The sequence below is a fragment of the Xyrauchen texanus genome, chromosome 1 (assembly GCF_025860055.1).
Source record: "Xyrauchen texanus isolate HMW12.3.18 chromosome 1, RBS_HiC_50CHRs, whole genome shotgun sequence".
Lineage (NCBI taxonomy): Eukaryota > Metazoa > Chordata > Actinopteri > Cypriniformes > Catostomidae > Xyrauchen > Xyrauchen texanus.
Window position 1 is genome coordinate 52482380 of NC_068276.1, and position 16903 is coordinate 52499282.

A 16903-nucleotide genomic window follows, 5' to 3' on the forward strand; every position below is an offset into this window, starting at 1 on the left:
CTGTTATAGCCCAAAGTAAATAAAAAGTTTTATAACTTTTTGTAATGTTTTAAGTCCAGAACGCCACAATCTGAGTATTTCAGTGGCCAGGTTTGTTGAACTCTATTATAATGACTGAAGGCCAACATTCACATCTACAATGTGGTACAAATCTGGCTTTATTCAAATAAATGTTCATGGGGAAACTTCTAGGCCTAATACATGTGTGTGTTATTTATTTATCAATTGAGAAAATGTCACTAATTGCCCTGAAACTATATTTTTCCCTGCCATGTGTTTTGGTATCATAGTGGAAGTTGCCCTGATTAACATCTAATAATAATAAGTTGTTGGACCAAAATTCATAAAAAGAAATTGACCATGCAATTAGAAGCAAAGTTCCAAAAATAGAGTACCACCAGATCTCTGTGCACCTAAAGAAAAAGGGGGACTTTTTCTTTGAAATATAGCCGCCATTAAGGTTTAAAGTTTAAACAGTCCACTGAGATACTGACTTTTTTTTTTACTCATGCTGACACAGAGATATTAGAAATTATTTAACAGCCACAGTTACGCAAACAAATTAGTGAAATGATCGTTTGCATATATACGCAGATTTATCAGTGTCAAACAGTATTAGGTCACATCAGCAGCTCATTAAACACGTGCACTAAACACTGCCAGCGAGTGTCGAGACTAGAAAGACATGAACAACGAAAACTTCAACATAAGCGAAAAAATCGTCTCGTCTTCATGTGTGCGGCATGGTCTGCAAGCTCGTCGCAGTCATGAGCAACTGATCAGAGTCCTGTTAGAGCAGGTAATGACTCTATGATTATGTGCTCACTTTAAATGATACAATAACATGGAGTTTGCACAGTCCTGAAAATATCAAGGGATTTTAAAATGTCGTTTTCTTGGTCTGAGAGAGTCATGAAAATGATTGCAATATTTGAAAGCCACGTGAATGTGATATTAAAAATAGATTTTAATGGGGGTCGGAGATATAAACAAGATATTTTAAATGTTTGCAGAATACAGTACATCAAACTTGTAAATGCTAGTTAGACTATATCCTAATCCTAGTATTGCAAAAAACAACAACACAGTGCATATATACACACACACACACACACACACACACACACACAGCCGTGGCCAAATGTATTGGCAGTGACAATTTTTGTGTTTTGCAAAGTTTGCTGCTTCAGTATTTGTGGATTATTTGTTCACACGTTTCTATGTTATACTGGAAAACAATTATGAGCATTTCATAAGTTTTAAAGGCTTTTACTGGCAAAAACATTCAATGCAAAGAGTCAATATTTACAGTGTTGACCCATGCTCTTCATAACCTCTGCAATTCACTCTGGCATGCTGGATATCAGATTCTGGGCCAAATCCTGACTGATGGCGATCCATTCTTGTCTTATTAGTGCTCAGAGTTGGTCACAATTTGTGGGCTTCTGCTTGTCCACTTGCCTTTTGAGGATTGACCACAGGTTCTCTATGGGATTAAGATCCGGGGAGTTGCCTGGCCATGGATCCAAAATTTCAATCTAATGATCACCGAGCCACTTCATTATTACACTTGCCTTGTGACATGGTGCTCCATCATGCTGGAAAATGCAAGTAATCACCAAATTTCTCCTGGATCGTTGGGAGAAGTTGCTCTTTCTGGATGTTTTGATACCATTCTTTATTCATGGCAGTGTTTTGGGGCAGAATTGTGAGAGAGCCCACTCCCTTGGATTAAAAGCTACCCCACACATGGATGATCTCAAGATGCTTCACTGTTGGCACGACACAGGACTCATGGTAGCGTCCACCTTTTCTTCTCCGGACTATAAAAATTACTCAGAATGGTGCCAAAAACAAATAGTGAGAGGCAGTTCTGTGGACAGAAATGTCTTGCTGATGAGGGAGGTCAAAGGTGAATGGCCAGACTGGTTTGAACTGACAAAGTCTACAGTAACTCATATAACCACTCTGAACAATTGTGGTGAGAAGAATATCATCTCAGAATGCTAAAATATTTAAAGTTGTGGACATTTGTGTAATGAATATTAATTTTTATAGTTATGCTTTGCTCCAAAATATTTCATCAGGTTGAGATAGTCTGTTGCACATGTGTAGAGTGTAACTTGCTCTCAAGCCATTGTGACATTTGATTTGTGAGGAATCGTTCTTTTGAATGATGCATTAGCGAATCCGTTTGTATGATTTATTTAAAATCCTTATCGTGCACAGATGACCGGAAATGCCGGTCATCTGTGCCAGTCATCATGTTTCATTGGTCAGAAAGATGTGAACCCTGAGGAGGGATTGTATCATGTTTTTATAGTCTTTTTTGATGATCAGATTTCTCTGTTCCTTCAGGGCAAATGTCCAGTGGAAGGATGGACCGACAGCACCATAGAGCTCTTTCTAAACGAGCTGGCAGTCATGGACAGTAATAACTTTTTAGGGAACTGTGGTGTCGGAGAGAGAGAGAGGGCAGAGTAGCCTCCAGTCTGGTGGCCAGAAGACATTACAGGTTGGGCACATCTCACTGTAAGCTTTTGCACCTCACTGTTTCAAGCCATCTGTTCCTTTAAAATGCGTTGTTGTTGCACAGAAAGTGGAATAGAATAGGCCACATTAATCTAGAGAAAGAATAGGCCATATGATAAATGGATTATATACAGAAATATCAACTGTGACTCCCTTTTAGTCTAAGACTTTATGCCGTGTTTTTCCTTCAGACTAATTCATGGCATTGGTCGATCAGGGGACATTGCTGCTGTCCAGCCTAAAGCAGCCGGTTCCAGTCTCCTGAATAAAGTCACCAATTCAGTAGTGCTAGATGTTCTAAAATTTACAGGTGAACCCTTGGACAATAATATTGTTAACTACATTAGTAATTAAATGAGAACACGCTTGTATATGCCAGTGGTACTTGGATCATTGAGCACTGATAGCAGCAATTTCTTCTCTAATAATGCAGCATGTATGTGCACATCTTTAACTATTTTCACAGGTGTAAGGAGTGTAGAATCATGTTTTGTGGTCCCCATAGCGACAGGAATGAGTCTCACATTGTGTTTCCTCACACTAAGACACAGGAGGCCCGGAGCGCGCTACATCCTCTGGCCTCGTATTGACCAAAAGTCCTGTTTCAAGTCTATGGTGACTGCTGGTACGATTTTATTATTATGCAAATTTTCATTTTGAGTCAATTTAAAATCACATTCACCTTATGGTTTGCCCAAATAATACTATTTACTGCTTATTTACTTACTATGAGTTACTGCTTGTTAGATGTCACAAGTTAACCAATAATGATATTGTTTTCCAGTTTCAGTTTTCACGTGCTTTATTTGTATGACAAATAATTATACATATTAATAATTAAAAATAATTATACTGGACTGGGATGAGAAATCGGCCCGGAATTTTACATGGCAACTTGCCCAAAAGTTGTTGTTCGCTGTCCTTTTCTGCATATCGCAGCGCCGTTTTGTTGTTCGTTCTGCATAATGCGGCGGCTCATTTTAGCTTATCACGGCCCATTCGGCACGTTTCCCAGCCGACCCACCGGCCCGCTCGATTCTCCCGATGGCCAGTCCGCCCCTGAGTGGCCCCAATGTGCTTCGGCCCACCGGGAAAATGCCCGGTATGTCAGATTATCAGTCCGGCCCTGATATTTATTATAATTGTATGGACAAACAAGCTGGATTTGCAGCTTAACTGCATACAAGGAAAGGCAAAATCTTCAAAGAGTTAGAAAGATATTATTAGAAAGGAAGGTTTCTAAAATGACAATTGTACAAAGAGACTGTAATCCGTCAAAAGAAGAATAGGTAATGTTTGACCCTCATGACCTTTCTATGCTTGTTAAATTAATTTGAACATGCAAGTAGTGAATCACACTTCTTGCGCATTAATGATATCAAATGTACCATGTATGTTGATAGGTTTTGAACCTGTGGTAATTGAAAATGTTCTGGAAGGAGATGAGCTGAGAACGGACCTGGAGGAAGTGGAGAGGAAGATTGAGGAGTTGGGGGCCAAAAATATCCTGTGTGTCCATTCCACAACATCCTGCTTTGCACCACGTGTCCCTGACAGGCAGGTCAAAACCACAGGAAGCAAACGCCCTCTACTGAAACATACATTTTACCCCATAGAGGTTCTGTGAGCATATACTGTAGATAGAAAGTTTAAGTGATGAACATATTAATTCTGGATAATATTGCGTTTTTAGAAGTAATAATCCATTTGTAGTAAGAAAGTCCATTTTTATTACCTGTTCATATCACTCCACATGAATCATATTTGTGTATAAGTGCTTTTACTATACATTTTATTTCTTTGTTTATATGTACTTATTTATATATGAAATGTATATTTCAGTGGAACCAATGTGGATTATGAAGTGTCTTTATAGGGTGCCCGCATTGGGAGAATTGATGCCTTTGTCCAAAGTCTTGATAAGAACTTCATGGTTCCAGTTGGTGGGGCGATCATAGCTGGATTTGATGACGTTTTCATTAAGGAGATCAGTAAAATGTACCCTGGTATGTATATAATCTTTAAATGGCAGTTTAATCAAGTGTTTCGGGCTGTTTGATGAAACTGTCACTCGCCCTCTTGGGCCAGTGCAGCATTGTTGTTATGCCTTAAAAATGTAACATTTGATTTTCTGTGATGCATGAAATGTTTTTGCAAATTCTGCTGATTTAAACTTTGGGAACCCTATTCAAGTGAATGGTAGGCAGAACTTTGAGGTTAAAAAAGCACAAAGGCAGCATAAACGTATTCAATATGACTCCAGTGGTTTAATCCTTGTCTTCAGAAGCAATATGATAGGTGTGGGTGGGAAGCAGATCAATATGCAAGTCCTTTTTTACCATAAATCTCCACTTTCCCATTCTTATTCTGTTTTTGGTGATTGACATTCTTCAAGCATATCACCACCTACTGGATAGGGAGGAGAATTTATAGTAAAAAAGCACTTAAATATTGATCTTTTTCTCACCCACACCTATCATGTCACTTCTGAAGACATGGTTTTAAACCACTGGAGTCGTATGGATTAAATTGAAATTGCGGATAAGAAATCCTGAATGGAAATGCTTGAATACAATTTCTAATATGGAAATAAACTTTCTAAATTCGCTTAAAATGTAATGAGCTAGGAAGAGGTGGATTTTCTAGAGTTTCACATTAGTAAAAATGCACATTAAGGTGATGAAAATGGCTTATTTGCAAAACGATGACATGTTTTGACCATTCGTGCATGTGTTATGAGTGTGCGATAGCTTTTTGTGACTAGCCCACTGAAAGGTCCGACCTTGGGACACAATTTTTGAAGATAGCGCTTGTCATTCGGAAGTTTTTAACCGACAGCTGGTCCATAAAGTGGCACAATCTGCCAGAACAGTTTTGAGAGCGGGGGTTCCCAGGTATGCAGAGACTGGCGGTCTCATGGTTTTGTGGGCATTGCAGCAATTTCAGCCCACATTATTTCAGATATTACCCTTATTCTGTGGTGTCTCATGGATGCATTTAATAAAATGAGATACTTGCTACAATTTTGTAAATAAAACTATCCCCAAAGCAGGGAGAGGTCATACAGCTGCTCCAAGATTAGGCGGCTACCTCATGTTAATGCACAAAACATTTTGGATGGAAACCCACTGAATGATGAGAGAACTTTTTTTTTTCTAAATTCTAGGTGAACTCTTTAAACTTGCTGAATATATTCTGTAAAAACTCTTCCCTTAAATATTCTGTCTGAATGTACATTTTGCTGTTCATAACACAGTTATTTATTACCTCTTGGTTTAGCTGCCTCTCAACAAAGAGTTTTTTAAGACTGTTTTGTATGTGTAACGTGCCACTACAAAATTGCTCTCCGCTGGCACCAGCATCTTCCTCCCACCTTTTTTCTGCAGTGCAGAGGAAATCCCAAACACTTAATCGTTGATTCTCACAGTGTGCTAGAGTGAGTTAGTCAGGCAGAACATGCATTTGTCCTTTACTTTAGTGTACTGCACTTTACCAAGATGACACCACTACCATATTCTGATGATCCATTTCAATTATTTTCTTTTTAAACAGAAAGTGCTTATAAGATCTTTTGCTTTTCTGCGGATGTAGTCAAATATAAACAAGCTGCTTCACTCTCCCTATTATGTTTAAAATTTTGCTCTCCGTCAAAGGCAATAAAGTGTAATGAAGACAAGAATTTGCCTTTATGCATTATAGTTCACTTACATAAGCCTGATGTTATTGCAAGCTGTCAATTTAATGGCATTGGGATCACCACTGATGTCATATCTGCTCTGCTCCAGGTCGAGCTTCTGCCTCCCCATCTCTAGACGTGCTAATCACGTTGCTCTCTCTGGGGGCCAACGGATACAAGAAACTCTTATCTGAGAGAAAGGTGAGACATCACAAAGCTGCTCTGCCAAATTTCTCCTCATGTGCATTTACATTTCTTTTAGAAAGTGGTTTGATCGTAGCAACAAGCTTAATTATTTAGTACACTGAATGTATGTTCACTTCGACGTTCTTAGCAGCCACTTTCTATTCAAAGTCATTTTAAAGTGCACTCATGGATGCATCATCTTGCATAAGCAGTAGTTTTTGATTACTAGTGGCATTGCAAAAATGCACTGTTAGCAGTCATCCATGTTTAATTTAATCCATTAACGAAAGTGGCCGATAATAGTGTGGTTATAAAGATGAAATGAGTAGTAATCGGCTGGTCATGTGATCTCAATTCGGCGACCACTCTGAAGCAGCCCATCTCCACGTAAAATATAATAGCTTTTATTAGGCTAGTAATATGACTGGAGTCTTCATCCCATGTGAGTGTACATGACTTTAAACCATTGCTTAATATCTATAGGGGTAGAACTTTTTTAAATAAATGAGAAATCAAGTACACCTTTAAAAGAAACTGAACAATGTCTACCTTCCTTAGTGTCGAATTTCTCAATAAAAAGGCCTGACGTAGTCGTGCCAGAACTATGCTGTCGATGCAGTCCTGTGCAGAGCGTTCAGCAAGCTATTGTTTTAATGGTGTGGACAAAACAGCCAGGTGCTTACATGCAGGACGTACAAATTAATATACTAGTCGGACAAATGTATTCTGGATTAAAGTTCAGCTTTTTTTAAATGTTCACTTATGATATTCTTCCTTTACATATTTAATTTAAGACACATATGGAAACTTATGGTAAAGTGTTACCAAAATGTATTTGCACGCTTTCATCAAAATGTAAAAACTAGCTCAGCCTCTGAAAGGACATTTACTTTCACCTGATGTAATCAAGGCTGCTTCAATTTCAACCAACTGATGCCAGAACTGTTTCAGGAGCATCCACAATTGTGGAGCCATCCACAGTTGACTGCAAACTCAAAGATCAATTCCAATTGGTTAAATAAATCAAGTCCCGCCCTGCATGTTCTCTCGTTGACTATCCTGTTTCACTGGCTAAAATTGTCTGTGATTGCAAATGGTTTCATGTTGATTTTTAAGACTTTTTGGTCTTGGTCGAAGCCTAAAATGATGTTTTCAAGATTGCATGAAGACCTGTGGGCATGCTACTTAGATGAAACTCCAATTCATGGTGGAAGACACCGTTAGCCATCATGAGATATGGACCCCATAAAACATATTGTTTTACCACTAATGCATCCTGATTATTAATAATTTATCATCAGATTGAACAGAGTTGCCTTTGTTGACTGGATACTATGTTATTTGTGGTCCGATTTAATGGCTTAACATATTTTTTTAAGAATCCTGGGATGATGACAAAGTGACACATGCCTTCGTCTATTTGTATTTCTGCTGGTTTCTTCAGTAATCTTAGTTCTGCACCATAAATAAATGTATTATTTAAGTTGCCTCTTTCCTGCAGGTATCAGGAAATTATTTGAGTTGCATTCATGCAATGTGGGTGGCTGTATTATGAATTGTAAAGGACAAATTACTTGTCCGTGTGGTATAATGAAAGGGCTTTTTATCATGTTTTTTCATAGATCTCAGGCGTCTTATTAAAGGGTCAGTTAATCCAAAAATTATGTCATCATTTACTCATCCTCATGCTGTTGTAAGCCTGTATGACTTATTTTTTGTGTGGAACAGAAACAATAAAAAAAAAGTGAATGGTGACTGAGGCTAACATTTTGCTTAAAGGTGCAATATGTAACAATTTTCATGTAATATTTGCCTTTTTTTGCCAATGTATGAACGGCTTGAAACGCAACTTAAAAAATGAGCTCTTCCCGGACTTCCTAGGTTGCTTATTAAAACCTGTAGACTGATTTTTATGCAAAGGGAGCGGGTCGCTTTTGCTGGGAAAATCCAAAGGATGTGACACTTATGCGTGCTCCCGAGAGCCTTGACAGTAGCTTGTCTTCCGCTATTCAACAGCGTCAACAGACAGTCTGTAACACTAGGTAAAGTTATCATAGAGATGGAATCCAGCAAACGTCCATCTCACAGTACAATACCGACTCCTACACAAACTCAGAGTAAGACAAAAAAAAAAAACATTTATCTACTGAATCCCATCTGGCTAAGTGGGAACATGATCGTGGTCGAGCGAAAACTAGAGAGAACATCGACAGGGCATTTGATTCCTGGAGAGACCTTCGTTCCGTTTTGGGGATCAAAACCGACCCTGAATTGGCGTTCTAGTTATTGGACAGGTAAGCTTGCATATCTGCAAAGCATGTGAAATATAGTGCCATAAGGATTGATCTGTGTAATTGTAGATAACTTAATCTTGTCTGCTAACGCTGACGAATTGCAAGCTACCTTGCTTCATAACTTTCAAATAATTTAAACAATCTTCTCTTTATACTAAAAGTAAAAGGTAAACAACTCATATTTTATGCCATAATGTGTATAACAAGAACTATAATAGAATATTAAAAACTATAACAGTTAAAAATAACAAATTTACTTTAAGAACTACAGAAAAAGGGCATTTTTTATTTTTGGCTCCACACAATTTCATAATCGCAAGACTACTTAAAATAAATGTAACAAAAACTTACCATTGATTCAGATTTTTCTTTCTGCAAATTTTTGCTATAATAACTCCTCTGCATTTCTGCAGCCACTGTGGTGTTTATCAAATAATTCCTTGATTTCTGATACCAATCTTTATCTTTAACAGTGGTTCATTTATGGAGTGGTGGTGGTGTAGTGGCTAAAGCACAGGGCTGTTAATCAGAAGGTCACAGGTTCTAACCCCATGGCCACCATCATTGTGTCCTTGAGCAAGACACTTAACTCCAGGTTGTTCTGGGGGGATTGTCCCTGTAATAATTGCACTGTAAGTCGCTTTGGATAAAAGCGTCTGCCGAATGCATAAATGTAAATGTTCATTGTTCTTGTTCAGGTGTATAATGTTGGTTTGCTTAGTAACTTCTAGTGGGTTTATGACACTAACATGCTGGATTTTGTAACTGCAGCGCCTCGGAAACACATTACGAAAAGCAGTTATCTCATTGGTTGGCCGGTTTTCTTTGTAGTCTGAATGCTCTGTATAAATATGCATGATTTGTAGGGCCCAATGTGAATTACTCCATAGGAATCCATTATTCTTATTCAATATCCCACTCACAATGAACATTCACACAGAAAATGTGGACTTTGTGTTCCACGAAATTCATACTGGTTTGGAACAACATGAGGGTTCCAGAATTGTTATTTTTGGGTAAAATTTCCTTTTAACAACACTACAGTACAGAATGTCAACCTTAGCCATAACCTGAAAGCCTCCTGTAGTTAATTTGTAATTGATCCCAGTGGTGGACAACAGCACTGCCAGCACAGCCGATTCTGTTGACGTAATTACATTAAAGCTTCTGTTGGGAATGATGGCTGCATAACGTATCTGCATGTGGAGAACAGAAAGCTAGGGGCGAAACAGATGGGCTGGAGAATGATTGCAGGGGGTGAGTGTTGGCCAGCAGACACAAAATTGCAACATTAGGAGAAAACAGAATGTTCAACAAACAAAGCTGTGTAGAGTGGAGAGCTGTTTTAACTTGCATTTTGTATGGCCTGCAGGAGATTTACAGCCACCTGGCAGATGAGCTGAAAGCTCTATCCGAGAGACACGGAGAGAGACTGCTGCACACACCACATAATCCAATATCACTGGGTGAGAAATTATAAAAATCTAATGTGGATTAGTGTGGTCAGTGGAGTTCAAATCTAATATAAACCTGAAAATAAAATAAGTTCTAGGTTTTAGAAAAATTAAAATAAAATAAATACAATAAAAAAACACTTTGCTGCTGTATTTCTAAATCACTAATCAAATATAAAATTATGTGGGATTGACTATAAGCCTGTTTACATGCACACCAATTCACTGATAAAGTCCAAAAATTACCTTACTAAAGAAATCTGAGAAAATCTTTCTAATCACATTTTCATGGCGCCAGCGCTTAAATTAATGTTTTATAAAGTGACGCGATCGCTTCCGGTCAGCAGCAGTATACATGTGTGACGTAATCATTTTGGCATGTGAGAATGCTCTATAGAAGCTTTGTTGGATTTGGTTTTGATCTGTATTTGTATCTATTGGTTTACTAACAATGGTGCATTTGTATGCTTCTCCATCTAAGATGAGAAAAAAACTTGAGATTACATCCGGAACATGCCAGTGCAAATTCATCACACGAGAGACCATGTGAATTATTGTTTCTCTCATTAAATGGCTTTTTTTCCCTTTCCTGTGCACCCCAGCCATGTCACTGAATTGTCTCCAGACTCACAATGATAAAGCAGTCACCCAGCTGGGCTCCATGCTCTTCACTAGACAGGTGTCTGGGGCCAGGTGAGCTTCTGTGCGCACTAATGTTTTTATGTCTGTATTTGTTGACCTAATTTTACTTTGACTAAAGCAAACATTATTACTTCCACTTTTACTTACTTTTATGGTATTTAGACCTTATTTAGCTCTAAATTACTAACTTACGCTTTTCATTTTCATATAAAATAAGCACATTTTATGTTATCTTCACTTCAATAAAACATTTCAGTAAATTTAAATCATCATTGGGGGACTCTGGTGACATCTGCTGGACTAAAAAAAAAACAATTACATGAAATAACAAGTATGTCCAGTAGATGGCTTCAGTGCTCAATGCATTGGCTGATCTCTACAAGCCAATGTTGCAAAAAATGTATCTCTAGATATTATCACAATTATATATGTATTAAGACAATATAAAAAATATAATTTGTCAAATTGTAGTATTTTTTTAAACCACGTGTTGACATGTCAGATTTTGCAATGATGCTCCAATATCCTGTCAAACCATGCTGCCACAGTCAAATCTGACTGCGTTATGAAGAAAAGACAGAGTAATTTTTTGTTACCTGTCATTTATTTCAAACATCATACATTACAGTTCCACCATAAACTTTGTCTCACAGGGTCAGACTCAGACGGCACCGTTTGAACGGTTTCATGCTGAAGAACCGATTAAAAGTATGTTTTTCCCCTCTCTCGTTAATGTAAAAGAGTGTAGGCTAAATGTAAAAAATTATTGATGCCTGTCACGTTAAACATGAGCTTATTGATGATATAAAATTATCAATCGGCTTTTTTATTCCAACCGTTACTCCTGGTTGGAGGTGTAAATATTTCGTTTGTATGTAGGATTACGACCCACCTAAGTTTAATGGTGCAACGCTCAAATATTTAGTAGTGCGTAAATTGTGACTCAGTGCCCATTTACGCCACGACTAGCCTAAGTTGTAATTTACGCACATCAGTAAAAAAATAAAAAAAAGCTCTTAAATGGATCAGATTATGTTGATGTTCAAATCTAGTGGTGTGCACATGTTTGTAGAATGGATAGTTTTAGGGGTAGAATTTGGAAATAGAAAATATATTTTTAGCCTGATATGAAATCAGCGGAAGTCAATGAGAGATTACTAAAATAAGATTACTAAAATAATCTCTCATTGTGTGTGTGTGTGTGTGTGTGTGTGTGTGTGTGTGTGTGTGTGTGTATATATGTATGTATGTGTGTCTGTGTGTGTGTGTGTGTTTTCTGCATTGTGCATGTTTTATAGTATCACCCCTTTTATTGATGTGTGATTGTAATCTGCACTGTGTCTGATTTATTAATTTTTATTTGATAAATAAAAAATAAATCTCTGTATTTGAGTATTTCCCATGAATTTCCAATGGCCGGTCAATTTTGACCCGAAACACCACAAGTGCCACTTTTTTACGACCACTTAGACTTATCGAATCATGTCCAGATTTCTTTGTGTGTTTAGATAGCTAGTGGTGGAAAAGTCCAAACATTTGTATTAAAGAAACAAAATCAAAATGTGTTAAAAATGACCTGAACTCCACATGAGGGTTAATATCCATGTATAGTTACTCATTTTCACTGCATACCAGTTTTGCAATTGCTTTTAAACCAGCTCCTCCCAGTATCATTTTAGTACATGTATGAAGTCATTTTCATAGTCATCACTGGTGCCCTAGCTGGTCAAGTTCATCACATTAACTATGAGCATGTTCCACTAATGTTTGACATGAACCAGAAAGTGTTCAAATACTTATCAAATATTGAATATTTAATCTTAATTTTGAACAAAGCACCTTTTTTATTAAAAGTTTTGCTTCAAACATTCAGTGTGGGAAAGTGTATTAATACTTTTTTGGGCCACTGTTTCTAACAGTGCATGAATGAACTGCTGTAAAATGTATGCAAAACTGTATTTTCTTCTCATTCTCATTGGTTTCACTTGCAGCATTATCCTTTGATACTTAGTCATAAGATGAACTTAATGTCTGCAGTGTAATTAGAGTGTAAGAATGGATACTGGCCTTTTTTGTGTTAGAAAATAATTGCCTTCTTGTACATTGGCATGATAGAAAGACTCTTAATTGTCCTCATTAGACTTTTGGAGGACTGGTTTGATTCATCATTGTTGGCCAGAAATTAATCGTTCACTGTTAATGGTAGGGTGGCAGAATTAATTGTTGCAAGTCTTGAGAACATTTGTTTTCCTTGAAACAAATGTCATACCGTTAGATGATTCATCTTAATTAGGTGTAGCTCTGGGTTGTCAATTCATTAAAGGTCTGTTTTGGAATAAAATAGTTTTTTAGTTTTTTTAAGCAAAAACGTTGTCTCATAGTCTCTTTCAAAATGATGTAGGTAACTTGTCTTAAAGGTGAAGTGTGTAATTTATTCAATGTTGCAAGACTTTCTTCTATCCAAGCTTAATATGCAGAGAACGATAAGTAAGCTATTGATAAGTTGATTTCACCAAAAGTTGAAAACACTATATAGTGACTCTGTGGCACTTTCAAAACGTTGCTCTGTTTGTTATGCTGCCTTCACGTGCTCTTGGAATTATTGTAAATATGAGTTGAATTGATTTCTGAGTTAGGATCCATAAACTTTCAAAGTGATGGAGGAGAGAATGGTTTCTTTAGTGATTGTTAAGTTTTATTTTATATTTTATTTATATCAAATAAATATTTATAGATTGTATTTTATATATATATGTGTTTGTTACATTTACATTTAGTCATTTGGCGCACGCTTTTATCCAAAGCGACTTTCAAATTAGGTTTATTTTTTACATTATTTTCAGTTTTCACTGAGAAAATAGCATGTATATGGCCAAATTTCCACAGTCGTCAGCAAGCAAACATGTAGTACAGTCTCTAAATAATAGTTCCCTGAGAAATATGCAAGAATTAACCAGGCATTGTCCATGTTTCGGATAACAAAACACTTCAACATTCACACATGTAATTACCATGGCCGAAGTGAGAGGTTGAATAATTCCGATAGCAACCATTCCGTGAAGGCAACATTAAAGCATGATTCCCAGCCTGACACAGCAACATTGGGACAACCAATGACCTGAGTTTGGGTGGGACTACCTGCTTATCGACCAATGGCAGATGGTGAAGTGTTTAGGAAACCTGGTTGAAAACAATTGTTATTTTTTACTACTCCATTTAGTAGAGCTAGTGGTGCAGGAATTACATACTTACCTTTAAAGGGTTAGTTCACCTAAACATGAAAATTCTCTCATGTTTACTTTTAAGACATCCCAGATGTGTATGACTTTTCATCTTCAGCAAAACTGAAATGAAGAATTTTATAAGTCCATTGCAGCTCTGTTTGTTCATACAATGCAAGTAAACCGGTGTCATCTGGCTGCTCGCTGTTTTATGGTCCAAAAGTCATATTTAGACAGCATAAATGTAATCCACACAGCTCCAATCGATAAGTTAATGTCTTCTGAAGCAATTCGATAGGTTTTTGTAAGAAACAAATTGATAATTGAAACGTTTTTAACTTTAAATCGTTGCTTCCAGCCAGCACTGGATTGCTGTTTCTCTCACTGAATTACTCTCGCATGACGTTCATTCCTCTGTTGTAAACAAAGCTTCTGACTTCTCATGTGAACGCACCATAGCGCTTACTTCATGTGACGGAAACATGATGCACGGACTGATGGCAGGAAGCAATTTTTAAAGGTTAATTAAGTTTTAATTATCTATTTATTTTTTACCCAAATGTATCGATTCGCTTCAGAAGACATTAATTCATCGACTGTTCAATTTGATCGACTTAAATATGCCTTTTGGACTATCAAACAGCCAGCAGCATGATGGCACCCATTTACTTGCATTGTATGGACAAACAGAGCGGAAATCTGCTCATAAAACTATTCATTTAGTTTCTGTTGAAGAAGGAAAGTTATACACACCTGGGATGACTTAAAGGTTAGTAAATCATGAGAGAATTTACATTTTGGGGTGAACTAACCATTTAACTTTGTTCATAGATGAGCTTTAATATTGCTATTTTAATATACTAGGTGTGCACTTCATATTAAGGAGCAGGAAAGAATTTGTACTTCCAAGAAATTACAAAATATCTGTTGATTTTCACTGGTTTTGAGTGTACCTATATGGATTTCAGTCTGAAGTTTATTTGAAACATACAAAGCCAAATACTTCTATTTGATCCAGCAATCTAATTGTTTCATTGTTCATAAGATTTACCTGCTTTAATGTAGGTGATGCTAACAGGGTTTAGGTATAAAGTATCCTCTTAATGCATTTGGTTTCTTTATATAATCCAACTGCAGTGACCTCACAATGTCTAATGGGCTTAGTTTTGTTTTAAGTTTTACAAGGGTTCATTTCACACTATTGCCTTTTATTCATAAGATGCTAATGGTTTATTCTCAGTAATTACTTTTAAATAGGCTTTGCAAATTATATCTGTGACATTTAATATGCATGATTCTTATTTGAATTCACTCTGAATTAATGCTGGAGTTTCCACAAGAGACCAAGTGCTATTAATGCTAATGCATAACCTGTAAAAAGCTCAGTTATAGAACCATTATTGTCTGTGTTTACAGGTATTCTAGGAGTTAATGAGGCCTTTAAGAGGTGTTATTTAAATGAGACAATGAATAACAGTACTGCAGTCCCTGATAAATGAGAACTACATTATTTGCAGTAATAATGTATTATACATACTACTTGTCACAATACCAACATTTCAGTAGTTAATACCAGTAAATGCCAATCACAAATCCCTATACCAATTTTGATACCACAGCAAAATGTAGGAAGCTCACGAACACAGTCCTTTATATAACTAGTTAAATATGAACATAAATATTAAGAAATTTAATTAAAAAAATTGCGTACAACTGGTATCATAATTCATGAAAATGTATTTTTGTTCAATTTTTTTCAGCGTTTTCTTTTTAAGTTAATGTTTTTTGGTGTTTTTGTTAACATTAATAAAGCTGTACAGTCTTCACCACCTGCTCAAGGGCCTTTGTGCCAGCAGCAGAGAAGCTTCTAAACCAGACATTGATGTTTTTTCATGGTTTGCTCAGTTGCCTCACTCATTGTTGCAGGGTGGTCCCACTGGGTGTGGAACAGACTGTGAGTGGACACACGTTCCACGGCTTCATGTCCCATTCAGATGCCTATTCATGCCCATACCTAAACGCAGCCTCTGCTATAGGAATAGCCAAAGAAGACATATCGTTGTGCATCAAGAGACTGGATAAATCCCTCAAGAGCCTAAGGAAAGAAACTTCTTCAGAAAAGAATGAGTCAGCATCACCAGCTGAATGTTTGGAAGACCGAACGGTCCCATGAGAAAACTGTTTATCAGGACTATATATAATCGTATAATTCTCTGGATAAGTGTTTGACCATTTTTCTGATAACTTGAATTTGTGTTAATTACCTTATGTGTGAGTTTTGATCTGAAAAAAAAAAATCATATTTTGATGTCCTCCATATGAATCCAATTAGGAAACCTGTGTTTGAAAGCTGTTTAATCTGACTGACAACACATAATTAAAATAATTGTAATCATCTATGGATGTTGCTTTTTACAATGTTCTTATGGAATTTCCTGTTAAAGATATTTTGAAACACACTACAAAGTTTTACATTACTGAAGTGTTAATTTATCAGTCTACATTTTCAACGCTGTTTTCGATTGCGTCGCAGTCTTAGTTTGAACTTTTAATGATCTGGATATCGATTCCTAAATCCCAAGATCAATCTTTTACTCAATCCTTTAAATTACGAGTAAATATCTTGCACCAAATTATGCGCTATGTCAATAAAAATGTACAATTAGCTAGTACCATTAAGGAGTAGTATATTGACAAAGAAGTTCAGTACAGAGGCCTTTCACTGCCTATTGACAGTATAAGGTTGGTTGAACTCATTCTGTGTAATGTGTGTCCAAACGCGAGTTCCACAATCCATTTGTCATTAGTCTCTTTCACACATACAGCCTTTTCCAGAAACGTTCCTGCAATTTTCAGTTAAGAGTTCATGTGTGAAAATACTGATACATTTTGCCCTGA

General features: G+C 36.8%; 1 pseudogene; it reads left to right on the forward strand.

The window, feature by feature from the left end:
- Window positions 1-685: 685 nt before the first annotated feature.
- On the forward strand, window positions 686-16178 carry LOC127645578 (O-phosphoseryl-tRNA(Sec) selenium transferase-like; annotated as a pseudogene).
- Window positions 16179-16903: the final 725 nt, after the last annotated feature.